Source organism: Chamaea fasciata, unplaced genomic scaffold (genome assembly GCF_029207755.1).
Source record: "Chamaea fasciata isolate MVZ Bird 193981 ecotype frontalis unplaced genomic scaffold, bChaFas1.0.hap1 SCAF_4, whole genome shotgun sequence".
In the NCBI taxonomy this organism is placed as follows: domain Eukaryota; kingdom Metazoa; phylum Chordata; class Aves; order Passeriformes; family Sylviidae; genus Chamaea; species Chamaea fasciata.
Window position 1 is genome coordinate 36468074 of NW_027094089.1, and position 14035 is coordinate 36482108.

Below are 14035 nucleotides of genomic sequence, written 5' to 3' on the forward strand. Positions count from 1 at the left end.
TATATATATATATTTACTCCTTAGGATGTAAGAATATCCACAATGAAGGTCAGCAAATATCCAACTAGCCCAGTGTCCTATTATGGGTGCAAAAATTTTATACTCTGTATTATAAAATATGTATAAAGAAGAAAAGTGGAGGCAAAACTCAGTGATGTGAAACAATTTTTGTGATTTAAGACAACACACTACAATTACAGCTTCATAGCCAGCTCCCCAGACAATGCTGCAAGAATGCTCCCACATCCATGTACAAGAACTTAAGGGACTTTATCCAAGAGTCAAATTCAGGTAAGGGAAGAACTGAAATATAAAAGTGTGTGATTTCCTTTCCCAGAGTTAGCTCTACCATCAAAACTGTCCCAATTAGGCATGTTACATGGGCCTGTGCAGAGCATAAACAGCATATGGTTTGATGTAGCATGCTCATCTAGTAGAGCACTGTGCATGCATGCAAGTCACCTGCACAGATCAAAACATTTGCAGTTTCAGCTATTCCTCCTTGTTTGAACCCTGTCCTAGAGCTTTAACAACAGTACTCTGGAGGGGAATGACCTTCAGTTCTGCCTACCGGCTGCTCTGTCCTAGAGGTTTAAATGGAATAAAACTCAGAAATGCAAAGAAACCATAAAGAGCAAACATGTCCAAAAGCATGAGAAGGAAGCATGACCTGAGAAATGAAGTATTCTTCCCTGCCCAGAATAACAATTTTAGCAGGAGGAGCCTCACTAAATAAATCTTCTGCAACCTCAGACCTGGCACCACCCAGGCACATGTACTTCTGAGTCCTCTCAGGCAGAAATAGGAATCCAGGCTCTGCTCTAGCCACTATACATGAAGAAGTCTCCCTTACCAGTCTCTTGGCCTTTTAGGCCAACTGTGCTCCATCTCTCAAAGAAAGGGGATCAGAGACAGTTTTTATCACAGGGAAGTGCTGACAGTGTATTGCTGAAACCCATGTAGCTCCTGTATAGTTCAATACACCTCTTACATCCCATTTAGAGGTGTCTGGGTGATCCACTCTTCACTGACCACTGACCACTCTGAAACAAAGACATTTTCTGTTTGCCGTGCACTTGCATCACATTTTGTTTGTCTCCTAGTTGCCCATTGCTATATTCCCTGGGTTCAAAGTCTTTGGGGAGCTGACATGTAAACTGCGTCACTGGAGAAACTGAGTTTTTCAAAAACAAACATTCACATATTTAATGCAGTTGGTTCCAGTGAACCAGTTTACTGAGCAGCTTCACCAGCTCTACAAAGAAAATGGTAAACTGAGAAAAGAGGAGAAAAACAAGATATTAAGGGGTGCAGCAAGATGAAACTCTCTTAGATCAGTTTTTCCACATGCAAAACACCCACTTAACTACACCATTAGTTGACTAAAGCCCTATAGATATATGGGTGGGTGTTTAAATGTAAATCAGATCTGTTGACTCACAGCTGCCTAAGGCCCAGAGCTCACTAAGCCAGTAGGTCTCTAACATTACCATTCCCCAGACACTTAAAGATCTTTTTTACGTACATCCAGAAATTTGTTGTCTTGAGAAGATTGAATAGCAGGATGCATATTTCACATTAACATTCAAGTTAGCATGGAGACAATTAGTGGAACTGGAAATCTCTAAAATTGTTGTAAATGAGTGCACCTCACAGAAATCACTTGCAGGACAATATCCTTTCTAAATTTTCTAGATAATAACACTCCAGACTCAGGTGTGGGGTTTTTTTCTTCTATAGAGAGGCAAAATGTTAACTTGTTCAAAAGGCAAAAAAGTCCTTTGAAAATACTTAAAGTATCAGATTAAGCCCAGTTTTCCATCTCCTCCATTCCATTTTTTAATTCAAAAGCCACTACCAGTGTATGCTCTTTTTCTAGTTTAGCCATGCTATCAATTACATTTAGATTTGGAGTACTGAATTGTTTGGGAAGAAAAACAGAATTCCATTTTTGTAGCAAAATAAAATGTAATGAAAATGTGCCAATGCCCAAGATGCATAAATAATTCTTTGAAGTATGAAACATAGCCCATGCTTTCACTCGTCTTGAAATTCAAAAGAAAGCCTTAAAAGAAAAAAACCCAACACACACAACCATTAAGACAATACAGATATGATAATACAATTCATTAAAGCAGCAAAACAAGTGTTTTCAGAACTTGGCCACAAATTAAAAGAAGGAAAGTAGATTCTTCATAGTCATATGATATATGAAATATTGGCATATTGCCTTACAAAAGCTGTATACTGAAGTAGAGTCTAGTGCTGAACAAAGCAAGGCTATTCAAGAGGTACAGTAGATCGGAACACAGATTTCAGTTTAACATTGTATTAAGAATACAGTAGAAAAAAAACCCCAATGGATTTTTTTATCCTTTGATTCTGCCTTGTTTCTATTCAAATAGAGTGCACATGTGCCACTCTGTTTGGAAGGAATACAGTAGTTATTTGGATCCTTATGTCAAGCATTATACCTGGAGGAAGTATAAGGGAGGGAGAGAGGTAATGCGGAAGGAGAGAGAGGAGAGAGAAGCTGGGCAAAAAAAAAGAAATAAAGATAAAATGCAATGTTACATTTATTCTAATAGAAGTTCTGTGGCAAAAATCTTACATTGTCCTTAGCATATTCACTTGAAATTATGCCTTCTCATACCTTGTTTGAAATCAAGTAGTATTAATCAAGCAACAGAAGGGCTCCAGGGAAAACAGAAAGATCTAATGCAAGCAATTAAAAGTGACATGACCTTCTGTAACATCACTTGTCACAGATTATATGCTGCATACTAGTAGATGATCTTGAAAGAAACTGTTTCTTGGTACTGTCCCTTGAATGTAGTGCAAATACAGATGACATTTAAAAAACCACACATAGGTGGCCTGAAATACAACATGTAAGCTACTTCACAGCCAAAAGGTAAGGAGATGTTGTTTAAATGTTGCAAAGTAAGACCCTTCCTCTGCAATACATCCCTATTAAAAGCTTATAAATCAGAAGCAGCATGTAAACTAATTCCAATGTGTGCCATTATTCCTGATCCATTCCCACCATCTTGAAGAAATGCAGGTCAAAAATACTGTACAACTCATAATCCATAACAGACTGGAGGAGCATTGCTGTGTCAGGGCAGATACCATACACCAGGTCACCAGAAGGAAGCACAACCATAACATTTGTACACCGAGGAAAATGGTAACATCTTGCGGGCCACTATGCAGTCTTCTAAGGAAACTGACATTAAATAAAAATTGTATTTATTCTAAAGATCTACTGACTAACAAAGAGAATAGAATTTCTGAGAAAATAATTCATTTTGACTTCTAACCTCAACACCTGCAAAACAGAGTTGGATTCTAGTTATTTACAGGCATGTTAAATCAAAGCCCTATAGCTGTAGAGGACTTAGAAATACCCTAGAAATACCTGAATCTAAAGAATCAGTGGAAAAGTGATGCACTGAAACTTAACACACTTCTAATGAAAGGTCCTTTTCTCTTAGCATCAGCCTGCCGTTTCTCACACAGGGTGTGCAGACCATCATCAGTTGCCTCTGTTCTACATTTTTCAGCTGATGCAAAAGAAACACCAGCGCAGAAGATATTCTGATGTCTTTACATGTAAATAATACCTGGTATTTGCTCTGCACTGAGATGTAAAATAAAGAAAAGCAAAAAAAAAGAGCACTAACTCTGCAGATAGCCATGATGAGTGTTATGTTAATACTTTAACAATGCCCCTCATTAGAACTTCTCTATATCTGCTTAGATCTTACTGGATGTAGTCATACAAAGCTAGGTGGTTTCCAGTGAAAACAAAATACTTTCTATGACACACACATTATGATCTCAAAATATCTACAGACATTTGTACATTCATATGTAAGTATTAAAATTTTAAAAGAAATCAACAGTGAGGCTGACATTTGGTTCCAAATGGAATGTATTTTAGATGTGCAATTAATGTGGTCAGAATTATACTGCTCAGGATTGTTTGGACTTATATTCATGTTGTCCTGACATGAAATGTACGGTAAGCTTGTGAGCCATGCAACTCAGTGTATACCTGTAAATGTAATATAAAATAATGCTGTTTGTATGGATAAAGAAGGATGCATATAACCACTTGGGCTTTCTCAGATCATTTCCTGGTAGGTAATTTAGAGGAAAGATTGCCCACAAGCTCACTACAGCAGCAGTTATGTGCTCATCTTCACAATATGACATCGGCTTCTTTTAAGGAATTGCCAAGGAGAAACTTTACAGGAGATACATCTTCATTAAAATGTCCAACTTTTATACCACATTTTTAAGGAAAAAAAAATCAAATTAACATATTCTGATTTAGGAGTGCCGTATATCTGGGTCTAACCAGGTGTTGTGGGTTTTGTAAAGAACGTGTTATTCTAATCCATCTGGGTGGAGCAGAATTGCTTATCTTTGCTCAAATGGGTCAGTGTCACTTAGCAGATGGTAGAGTGCTACTTATCTCTCTTCATTGTTTCACCACTCCCATGGGAATATCTTCTGCTACTAGACCATTAAGAGCTCACCAATGACATGACACATTATATCTTAATATTATAAGATGCTCCGCACAGGGAGGAGGAGCCAAGCCATCTTAACCTAGATAAAAAGAAGCCACAGTGCCACTAGGTATGCAGTTTCCCACCAGATCCCTGGAGGAAGACTGGACCTATCTTACCATTACTGAACCCTTTTTCTTCAACGAGACCATCTCTACTCCAACAGAACCACATCTGCCACTCCAGGAGGGCTTACTTTGGACTGCTTCCAGCACCCTGACCAACAGGGTGTCAGGTTGTATTTCTGACTCTGTCAGGGTTTTCGAGGATTTCTTGTTTGTTTGTTTGCTTGCTTATTCTTCTGTACTACAACATCTGTATTTTTATATCCCTAGTAAAGAACTGCTATACCTATTCCCAGAATCTTTGCAAATTTACAATAATTTGAAAAAGGGAAGAGGGACATACATTTCAAAGGAAAGTCCAACCCTCCCTGGCAAATACCTGTCTATCTAAACCAAGACAGATTTTGGCGTCCCATGTGGGGCAAAAAGGCATTGAGAGGAAAAAGGAATAGCAGTTCTTTGGTGACTTAAGTTCTTGTGTATAGAAGCCTTGTTGGACAGCATCATGCGGTCCAGTTTTCCCTGGTTTGGGTGGCACGTGGTTGTGGCAGTATTTCTGCCATTTGCAAGCCCTTATCTAAATATGGGCCCCATAATTAAAGCTACTGTGACTGTCATCCAGTTTATTTTGTGGCTTAATAAAGTGAGGAACTCATGAATTTTTAATTTCCTCTACAAGGCAGGCACATGGATTCAGGGCTATCATACACTAACTGTGTGTTTTTAGAGTTACGTTAACAATGGTACCTACTGTGAGGAAATGACACAGGGGAATTTTTTTCCCAATCCTTTACCCACCTCTTTGGGTCTGCCCCACCAGTTTTTGAAGAATTTAGATCCTCTCTGAATGCTAATGATATCATACAATGGCTGGTGCTGCTAATAGGCGCATTCTATTTAGCATTCAGAAATAAGGGAAAATTGACCTGGATAACCACCCTGATACCTACCCCACAGAACAGGGATGATACCCCAGAGCCTGACTCTGCCCCACAGCCTGCCTCAGAAAGGACCCACCCGGATTGAGTTGAAGTTCTGGTAAAAGAGATGCATGAGATGGGCCAGATGCTGAGGGAGTACATTTCCCCAGCTCATGAAAAACCCTGCCCCTGCCCCGACAAGGCAGAGTCTGATGGTGCAGCAGTGGAACACACAGATGTTACAACTGTCCAGGTTCCAGCTAAACCACAAGGGCAGCCACAGCCAGCAGCAGTCGCCCCTGTGGAAACAAGGAAGTGTAAAGTGAAATCATCATATCCTGGTATTAAAGATAAGAAAGGAGGGTCCTCACAATCCACAGAAGAGCCACAGGTTGAGATCATCACTGAGTCCCTGACGTATGAAAGTCTACGTAATCTGCAAAAAGATATTGCACGACGAGGACATGAGGTTTATACAGCCTGGCTACTTCGAGTCTGGGACCTTATGAGTACAGGCGTACAACTGGATAGTGCTGAAGCAAGGAATTTGGGACCCTTGACCCAAGACTCAGGTATAAATCAGGTATTTGTAAGGGAGCAAAGGCCCCTTTCCCTTTGGGAACGACTTTCTAATAAGTGTGAGAAAGAAATTTGTCCACAGAGACAGAATGCAAAAGCACAACAACAGAATGCGCTGGAAGACCCTTGAAGAAGGAATCTAACAGTTGAGAGAAGTGGCAGTATTGGAAGTACTTTTTTGGGAAGACCAGCCAGCATGATAATGACCCCAACAAGGTTAGATGCACAGGGCACATGTTGTGGAACCTGGCAACTCATGGACCATCTCAATATGCCACCATTCATTGCAACAATTAATGCTGAGGATAACCGAGAGACAGTGGGTTCTGTTGCCAACAAGCTCAGAAATTATGAAAGTATGATCAGTGGCCCAATGCAAGCTCATGTCTCTGCAGTGGTGAAGGAACTCAAAGAGAAGATGAGAGAAATGAGAGAAGAGATGAGAAGGAACAGTTCCCATGTAGCACCGGTGCGAGTCCCAGGCCCCAGAATCAGAGCCCAACATCCCCCAGCAAGAGAGAGAGGGTACACCCCTCGAGCTGACCTGTGGTTTTATCTGCGGGACCATGGGGAGGACATGGGAGCGTGGCATGGGAAACCCACTTCTGTCCTGGCAGCACGGGTACGTGAGCTCAAGAAGAAAAACACTAACAGAGGGAGTTCCACTAGAATGAAAGCAGCTTCAGCCTCCCATGAGTAAGCTGCCAGGTATTACGGAGGTGGGAATACTGTGTCGGATTCCCTCGGAAGAACCTCTACCATGTATGTCCAAGAAAGAAATAATAACCAGTGCTAGAGGGGCCCTGCCTCTTGCCAGGAAGAGGCACGGGAAAATCGGGTTTTTTGGACTGTGTGGATTCGATGGCCTGGCACATCAGAGCCACAAAAATATGAAGCTTTGGTAAATACTGGGTCATTGTGTACTTTAATGCCATCGGGACGTGTAGGGGCAGAACCAATTTCCATTGCCGGGGTGACAGGAAGATCACAGGAATTGACTCTGGTTGAAGCTGAGGTGAGCCTGACCGGGAAGGAGTGGCAGAAACATCTGATTGTGACTGTCCCAGAGACTCCGTGTATTCTGGGCATAGACTTCCTCAGGAATGGCTATTATAAAGACCCTAAAGAACTCAGATGGGCTTTTGGGATAGCTGCTGTGGAGAGAGAGAACATTAAGCAGTTGAACACCTTGCCAGGACTATCAGAGAACCCATCTGCAGTGGGACTCCTGAAGGTAGAAGAGCCACAAGTACCTGTTGCCACCTCGACGGTGCACCGTCGGCAGTATCGGACAAATCAAGATGCCGTGATCCCCACCCACAAGATGATCCGTGAGCTGGAGAGCCAAAGGGTGGTCAGCAAAACCCACTCACCCTTCAACAGTCCCATCTGGCCTGTGCACAAGTCTGATGGAGAATAGAGATTGACTGTGACTATCATGCATTGAATGAAGAGACTCCACCGCTGAGCACTGCTGTGCCAAACATGCTGGAACTCCAGTACAAGCTGGAGTCCAAGGCAGTGAGGTGGTATGCCACTACTGACATTGCCAATGCATTTTTCTCCATTCCTCTGGCTGCAGAATGCAGGCCTCAATTTGCTTTCACCTGGTGGGGTGTGCAGTACACTTGGAATCGGCTACCCCAGGGGTGGAAACACAGCCCCACCATCTGCCATGAGCTGATCCAGGCTGCACTAAAGAAGGGTGAGGCTCCAGAACATCTACAGTATGTAGATGACATTATTGTGTGGGGGAAGACTGCAACTGAAGTGTTTGAGAAAGGAAAAAAGATCATCCAGATTCTCCTGGAAGCCAATTTCGCCATCAAGAAGAGCAAAGTCAAGGGACCTGCTCGAGAGATCCAGTTCCTGGTAGTAAAGTGGCAGGATAGACGGCAGCGGATTCCCACCAAGGACATCAACAAGATCACAGCAATGTCTCCACCGACCAGCAAGAAGGAAACACAAGCTTTACTAGATGCCATAGGTTTTTGGAGAATGCACATTCCTGAGTACAGTCAGATCATGAGCCCTCTCTACCTGGTTACCCGCAAGAAGAATGATTTCCACTGAGGCCCTGAACAACAACAAGCTTTTGTTCAGATCAAGCAAGAGATTGCTCACGCAGTAGCCCTTGGCCCAGTCAGGACGGGACCAGACGTGAAGAATGCGCTTTACTCTGCAGCCGGGAACAACGGTTTGTCCTAGAGCCTTTGGCAGAAGGTGCCTAGGGAGACCCGAGGCCGACCACTGGGATTCTGGAGCAGAAGTTACAGAGGGTCCGAAGCCAATTACACTCCCACAGAGAAAGAAATATTGGCTGCCTATAAAGGAGCTCAAGCTGCCTCAGGAGTAATTAGCATGGAAGCAGAAGTCCTCCTGGCACCCCGACTACCAGTGCTGAGGTGGATGTTTAAAGGAAAGGTTCCCTCTACCCACCATGCCACCGATACCACATGGAGCAAAGGGATTGCCCTTATCACACAGCGCGCCCGCATTGGAAACCCAAATCGCCCTGGAATTTTGGAAGTAATTACCAACTAGCCAGAAGGTGAAAGCTTTGGTCTCACAGATGAAGAAGAGCAGGAAGAAGTGACAAGGGCTGAAGAAGCTCCTCCATAAAACCAACTGTCAGCAGAAGAAACACGCTACGCTCTTTTCGCTGACAGTTCCTGTTGCATCGTAAGAATGAACCACAAGTGGAAAGCAGCCGTATGGAGCCCCACACAACAGGTTGTACAAGCCACTGAAGAAGGCAGATTGAGTCGACTTGCTAAACTCAAAGCCATTCAATTGGCCTTGGACACAGCTGAAAGAGAAAAGTGACCAAAGCTCTACCTCTACACTAATTCGTGGATGGTAGCCAATGCTCTGTGGGGCTGGCTGGAAAGGTGGAAAAAGGCCAACTGGCAGCGTAGGAGAAAACCAATTTGGGCTGCTGATGAATGGAAGGGCATTGCCACTCAAGTAGAGAAGCTGCCTGTGAAAGTCCGCCATGTAGATGCCCATGTCCCCAAGAGTCGGGCTAAAGAGGAGCACTGATAAAACAAGCAAGTAGATCAGGCTGCAAAGATAGAGGTGTCAAAGATAGATTTAGATTGACAACACAAGAAAGAGTTGTTCCTAGCTCGATGGGCACATGATGCCTCAAGTCGTCAGGGCAGAAATGCCACCTATAAGTAGGCACGAGACCAAAAGGTGGATTTAACCATGGATAGTGTTTCTCAGGTCATCCATGACTGTGAGACGTGTGCTGCAATCAAGCAAGCCAAGCGGGTGAAACCCTTATGGTATGATGGGCAGTGGTCCAAATACAAGTATGAGCAAGGCTAGCAAATAAACTATATCACCCTTCCCGAAACCCATCAGGGCAAGTGCTATGTGCTAACTAACCATGGTGGAAGCCACCACTGGATGGTCGAAGACCTACCCTGTGACTCACCCTACTGCCCAGAACACCATTCTAGGCCTGGAAAAACAAGCCCTGTGGAGACATGGCACCTCTGAGAGAATCAAGTGGGACAATGGGACCCATTTCAAGAACAGCCTTATCAACACCTGGGCTAGAGAACATGGCATTGAATGGGTATATCACATTCCTTATCATGCACTGGCCGCCGGGAAAGTTGAACGGTGCAATGGATTACTAAAGACTGCCCTGAAAGCACTTGGTGGGGGAACTTTCAAAAATTGGGAAATAAACTTAGCAAAAGCCACATGGATGGTCAACACTCGAGAATCCGTCAATCAAGCTGGTCCTGCCCAGTCTGAACCCTTGCACACAGTGGATAGAAATAAAGTCCCTGTGGTACACATGAAAGGTATTTTAGGAAAGACCGTTTGAATTAACCCTACCTCAGGCAAAGGTGAACCCATTTGTGGGATTGTTTTTGCTCAATGACCTAGTTACACTTCGTGGGTGATGAAAAAAAATGGAGAAATCAGTTGTGTACCACAAGGAAACCTAATCCTAAGTGAGAATTGAGTGTAAAGGTTCATTGTGTTAGGTATAATGCAGATGGTAATAGAATAAGAGGTGGATAATGTCATAGGTTTTGTAAAGAACGTGTTATTCTATTCCACCTGGGTGGAGCAGAATTGCTTATCTTTGCCCAAATGGGTCAGCGTCGCTTATCAGATGGTAGAGTGCTACTTATCTCCATTGTTTCACCACTCCCATGGGAATATCTTTTCTTAATAGACCATTAAGAGTTCACCAATGACATGACACATTACATTGGACTATTGTAAGATGCTCCGCACAGGGAGGAGGAGCCAAGCCATCTTAACCTAGATAAAAAGAAGCCACAGTGCCACTAGGTATCCAGTTTTCCACCAGATCCCTGGAGGAAGACCAGATCCATCTCACTATTACTGGACCCTTTTTCTTTAACGGGACCATCTCTACTCCAACAGAACCACATCTGCCACTCCAGGAGGGCCTACTTTGGACTGCTTCCAACACCCTGACCAACAGGGTGTCAGGTTGTATTTCTGACTCTGTCAAGGTTTTCGAGGATTTCTTGTTTGTTTGCTTGCTTATTCTTCTGTACTACAACATCTGTATTTTTATATCCCTAGTAAAGAACTGCTATACCTATTCCCAGAATCTTTGCAAATTTACAATAATTTGAAAAAGGGAAGAGGGACATACATTTCAAAGGAGAGTCCAACCCTCCCCGGCAAATACCTGTCTATCTAAACCAAGACACCAGCTTTATATCTTGGGGTTTTGATCTTGGGGTATTCATCTGTAGTAATCATCAGAATGAGTGAACTACTGGATGTAATAATTAGTGTGATAAGCTTCTCAGTAATATTGAATATATTGCAGAAGACAGGAGAATAAAAACAAAAGTATTAGTACTTTTCTACTAAATTACTTTCTGGCACTCAAAATATGTCTTCTAACAGAATGCATTTTGTTAGCTTATTCTGGGAAGTGCACATAATGTAATTTAGTCTGATTCTTAATAGGAAATAAGACTAATAGGGCTATCAGAGGCCTGCTGCTGATTATACAGAGTTCTGTAATGTCAACAACAAAATTTTTATTTACAGTATAATACATTTCTTGGGAACATGTATTGGCAGTAAATACAGTTGATTATGCAAGAACATGCAATGTTTTTGCTGTTGTCCGCTTTCTATGACCTCAATATTCAATCACCAATGTAGTTAAGAGTAAGTAATTTTTAACATTACAATGGTACAGTACTGTACCATTTCTTTTATTTTCTTTCAGTATTTGGTTCTCATTTATTTTAGCTTTCTCTTGTATTTACACAATGCACTGTGAACTGAATATTAGGTGTTTATTTGAAGTATGTCTCCATCTAAAGGCTTCAATATGTACTGTACACTTGAAATGTCACGTCTCAATGCTTTTATTTAAGCAGAATGAAAATTAATGCATTCTATGCTTGGCTAGGTATCAATGAAATATTACTATGCAGGACTATTAAAAATAACACCTTCACAAAATATTGTGAACTGACATTCTTAGGCAAAACCTTATGATAAATTATCTTATAAAGAACACAATGTCTCATAGGTTTTCATTGTTACTATTATTTCTTTTCAAATATATTGTTTCCAAATTCTAGTAGGACCAGACATGCTTCTGTAATAAAACAGCATTTATCCAAGTTATTTTAAGCTTATTGGTTTGCCCCAGTCTATTACACTCACATTTGAAAATGACCAGCTTCTTGGTGTAAAAAATTTATGTTACATATTTTAGGTGAAAATGTATGTAATAAACATATTGTTGTAATTTCAGTTAGTTATTTTTTTGCCCTGGTATTTATATATTTCTGTAAATACAGTAAAATCCCAAAGTTCTTAAAGCTTTGGCTTCATTAAAATGTGCTAAAGTGATAGAAAGCCAAACAAAAAATGAATAAAAATCTCACATTACTGTAGGAATATTTTCTAGGGACTAAACTGATATTAGGTTATGTAGTACTGATTATTTATAATAGCCATTACAATCTGTTTGTGAATCTTGTTGCCATTTAAACCTTCAGGGAAATGCAAATGCAAAAATGCAAAATTATAACAGTCTCATACAAAAAATGCTTTCTCTGTGCTCTGAACTTCAATTTACTTTAGATGCCAGCAATATTGAAAGACTGTGGAAATAAAAAGTGGCAAAACTTAAATTTAAAAAACAGTTGGTTTCTGACAGGGAAAAAAATTCTAATTTTTAAAAGTATGTTGGAGATATTTAGGGCGGGGTTTTGGCCTTTTCTCTTCAGGTGACCAAAACAAGCCAAAGCATTCAAATTCTGTAGTGCATTTGGGTTTTGCAGCTGTTGTTGCGGTAAGAACAGGCACAAAAAGATTTACCAAGGAGTTTACTGTGTACTCTACTACTGTATGCAAACCTCTGACACAGGAATTATGTTTGCAGCATGGACAGCCTCTTTTATCTGTAGCACAGACAGCAGCACCATATTTTTCCGTTACGCTGCAGAAGAGAAATGCCTACCGCCCAATGCAGATCTTTACATAGTGTACTGTAGGACTGTTGAATTAGTGCACAATGCATTTAAAATATTTATACTACCAACATTTAGTTAAATAACCTTTATGCAAGATTTATGCTGATTTGTTCAAGTCTCATTTAATGGCAAATTATGAAGAGGACGTTTCATGAAGATAATTCTCCATTTAAATGCAGCAGGTCACCAAACATTATGATGCAATCTAGAGCAAATTTGTACAGCTTCAGTGATTATGTGCACACATAAAAATTAGACTTCATCAACAAAATTTAACTGCATGATTAAGGTGACATTTTCATGTTTCTTTTCTGATATAGTAAAAGAAAACCCATCGTGTCCCATTGTGGAGCACTACATTATATATTTATTTCCAGACTGTATGGATCACATAGAAAAAAACACAAAAACATCTGTGTGGAGACAACAATGATTCTTAGTGGACTATGTAATATTCAGGAACATGTTCCCAGTAGTCCTTGTTCTTCAACAGCACCCACCTTGCCCACACAGACAGATTGTGACTCATATGCAAAAGCCCTTCTAATTTATTTTATTGATAACAAATGAAAGCAAAGTTTATGATTAGTTAGGAGCTAGAAAATACAAGGTAAAATCAGTTCTGCACAATATGGAAAGTAATTTTATTAAAAAAAATCATACTTTTCTAACTTTTAGAGTCATAAATCTGGCTAGTTTCACACACATATTGCCCTGTGGCTAACTCTATGCTCCTAGCAGCCCTCATGCTTGGGGGACTTAGTGGCTTCTGCCATTGCTATTATATCAGAAGCAAAACTTCGCAGGAAAGTACAGTCAGAAAGCAGGCAAGATGTACTTGCTCACCTGACAACATCCTATTGTGTCTTGTGTAAATGACATACTCCAGACACTGTCTAGCTAGAATACAGGGCTTTATTTTTTCCTATTATTCACAGCAAGGATTTAGTTTGCAGATAGAAATCACTGCAGGCTTCCTGGCCCAATATAACTTCTAGACATGAAGCTCAAAACCCTGAAGTACCACACTGGCAAGAGATCTGAAGCACTTGGTGTTTGTTCTGTATTCATCTCCACATGAAAGCCTTTGACTATAAGGACTGTAAGGACTCAGTCTTTAAGACCATAAAGTGAAGAAACAGAAAAAAATCAAGTTCCTGCTTTGTTTACTTTACTTGGTAACTCAGTTTTCAACTTATAGGAAAACAGTTGGTTTTAACCAACTGTTAATTTAGAGTTAATTTATGCATTGAATGTACTGCAAAGTGGTACTCTCAGCCTGAAACAGGAGCAGCAATAAATCCACTTGACAGTGCTCTGACAGACACTGTTGCCTGGCTCCTAGAACAAAATGATAGGATTATAATCCGAAAAGATCTCCTAGG

General features: G+C 41.0%; 1 protein-coding gene across 1 annotated transcript in view; it reads right to left on the bottom strand.

Moving 5' to 3' along the window:
* MCTP1 (multiple C2 and transmembrane domain containing 1) overlaps nt 1–14035 on the bottom strand; it is a 252660-nt gene that overhangs the window by 48154 nt on the left and 190471 nt on the right.